This window comes from Mastomys coucha, unplaced genomic scaffold, assembly GCF_008632895.1.
Source record: "Mastomys coucha isolate ucsf_1 unplaced genomic scaffold, UCSF_Mcou_1 pScaffold17, whole genome shotgun sequence".
NCBI classification, from domain to species: Eukaryota; Metazoa; Chordata; class Mammalia; order Rodentia; family Muridae; genus Mastomys; species Mastomys coucha.
In genome coordinates, this window is record NW_022196899.1 from 20325700 (window position 1) to 20328787 (window position 3088).

General features: G+C 41.1%; 1 long non-coding RNA gene across 1 annotated transcript in view; it reads left to right on the forward strand.

Moving 5' to 3' along the window:
• The window catches only part of LOC116094763, a 6385-nt gene that overhangs the window by 367 nt on the left and 2930 nt on the right, over positions 1-3088 (forward strand). The gene's annotated exons all lie outside the window — the stretch shown is intronic.

Here is a 3088-nt window from a genome sequence, read left to right on the forward strand (position 1 = left end):
GAGCATATGAGGATGTGAGGATGTGAGGATGCTGAGCATATGAGGATGTGAGGATGTGAGGATGTGAGGATGGCAGCAGCCAGCAATGGGCTTGGGATCTTTGAAGAAGAAAATGCAAGTAGTAAAGCTTTCTGCTACTGGCTTGGTTTGGGGTTAGATTGGGTTGGTTTGGGTTGGGTTGGGTTGGGTTTGGTTTGGTTTGGTTTGGTTTAGTTTGGTTTGGTTTGAGTTGGGTTGGGTTGGGTTGGGTTGGGTTGGGTTGAGTTGTGTTGGATTGGGTTGGATTGGGTTGGGCTTTGCTTGGTTTGGTTTGGCTTGGTTTGGCTTGGTTTGGCTTGGTTTGGTTTGGTAACAAAGAATCTTTGCAACTTACACACAATACATTTTTGGAACTGTTAATTCACACTTTTGTACATCTTCAAGAATGACAGGTAGTCACTTTGAGACCAGGTGATATAATTTAAAAAAAAAAAACCAACAACAACAAAGCTGCTCTAATTTTCTTTCATTTGCTGTGACCAAAATACTCTAACCAAAAGCAATCTGAGGATGGACGGGCATATTTGGCTTACATGGGCAGGTCACAGTCCATCCCTGAGGAAGGCACAGCAGGAGCAAGAAGCAGATACCTGAGAGGAGCTCTACATAGAAGGTTGCTTGGTCAACCACCTTTCTTCTACATCAAGGCCTATGGCTCTCCTACATCAATCAGCAATTGAGAAACTCTGATGGAGACAACTCTTCTGTTGAGGCGCCCTGGTCCCAAAGCGGCTCTACGCTGGCATCAAGTTGATAGTTGAAAACTGCGACCAAAGGTTACTTCAAGCAGTCCAACAGATGTCAACCGAGTAGAGTCACTATGTCAGAAGCATGCAGTCTGCAAGGTAGGGGCCCACAGAAACACAGGGAGTAGTCCTGGGTTGCTGCTGGGAAGGCCCTTTGTAGCCTCATAGCTACAGGAGGGTATGTTCGCTTTAAACACGCCATCATGGCAGGCACTCCTGCATGCTTCTGACAGAACGGAAATGTAAGAACTTATACTAAAGAAATTACCTAGCACATGCTGAAATATAAAAAATTCAAATGTTTTGGGGGGCTTTGTGAAAGGTAATTCAAACACAGCCAAAATTTCCCAGCATAGGTGAATAGACTAAATGATTTATGTCAGTCTACTCAGTGCTTAACCTAGTAATGTAGTAAAATTTACAATGTTAAAAAGTCGGACTCAAAACCATATATAGCATAATTAAAGGTAGATTGTAAAATATGTGTATAAATGACTGAAGAGAAATATAATAAGGTATGAAGAAAATCTCTTATGAGGTAATTATGGCCAATTTTATTTTCATTTCCTTAATGTCATACGGTCTGTTCACTGATAACAATCATCTTTAAGAGATAATACTTAGTATCATTCTGCAGAGAAACAACCAATTTAGTTCAGCTTTTCTTTCCCTGTTTGAGAAGAAAACTGTATACTAATTCTTACACCAGAGAAAATGGCTATCTCACAGGTAGGCAACCAAAAGAAGTCTTTCCTGTGGGATTTTGTGACTATGTTCACCAAGAATATTGGGCACAGACAGTCCAGAGTGTCACTGGAGGAAGCGATAAGCAGTGTCCCAGTTTTAGCAGTCTCAATACCCGTAAATGACGGTTCAGTGTTTGGGTCCTCCCTTGCTTTTTCCTTGACTCGCTAGCTTGTGTTTCTTATATCTTTTTCATCTGATGATTTGCCTTAGATCTTCCCCATGCTCATGGGATATCATCTCATGAAATATGAGGTGACCACAAACCAGTACCCTTAAATCAAAATGTATCAAAGTTGAAAGAGCAGTGGCAAAGCAAAGCCTTGATTTTACTGGGGCTTGATTCATGGAGAGGTACAATAGAGTCTAAGTTCAATCAAATATTTCACTCATTGCCTGATCCACTCAGCAGTTCCTAGGGCTCGTGGACACGGATACAAAGAGCAATTGTGCATCCTTGACAGGCAGCAGACTGTCAAGATGGAACAAAGTGACACCTGGAGGCAGACACATAATTTTGACAAGCTGTCGAAGGAAAAAAAAAAAACATAAAATGGATCCAAAGAGCTTCCCGAAAGTTATAAATATAAACACATTCTTCTTTGAGCTCAATGGATAAAATCCGGAAATATTAAGACTGCCTAACATAATCAGAGTTCAGAGTCATCCCTCAAATATATTATATGATAAACAGTATGAGAATTTGAGGATTGATTATTGGATGTGTACTTTTGCTATGATCTTACATTGAACCCAAGACAATGTGCAAATAATGTGCATTAATAAGATTGTGCCTCTCTCTGATAAGTGGTTATTAGCCCAGAAGATTGGAATATAGGAAGAACAACCCACAAACCACAAGAAAATCAAGAAGAAGGAAGACCAAAATGTGGACATTTCATTCCTTCTTAAAAGCGAGAACAAAATACCCATGGAAGAAGTTGCAGAGACTAATTATGGAGCAGAGACTGAAGGAACGACATGACAGTCTAATATAGCTATCTCCTGAGAGGCTCTGACAGTACCTGACTAATACAGATGTAGAGGCTCACAGCCATCCATTGAACTGACTACAGGGTCCCCAGTGAAGGAGTTAGAGAAAGGACCAATGGAGCTGAGGGGTTTGCAGCCCCATAAGATTAACAACAATATGAACTAACTAGTACCCTCAGAGCTCCCAGGGGCTCAACCACCAACCAAGGACTATACATGGTGGGACTGATTGTTCCGGCAGCATGTGTATAGTAGAAGAATCCAAAGTCGATCATCAATGGGAGGAGAGGCCCTTGGCCCTGTGAAGGTTCTGTGCCCCAGTGTAGGGGAATGCCAGGGCCAATAAGTGGGAGAGGGTGGGGTGGCAGGTATGGGGAGGGGGGAGGCAACAGGGGTTTGCTCTTATTGTTTTTGTTTGTTTCCTTGTTTTTTGGAGGGGAAACTGGGAAAGGAAAAATCATATGACATGTAAATAAAGAAAATATCTAATAAAAATTATAAAAAAAATAAGATTGTGCCTTTTATTTTAAATATATGTGTGGAGCGGTTCTTTTTTTTTTTTTTTT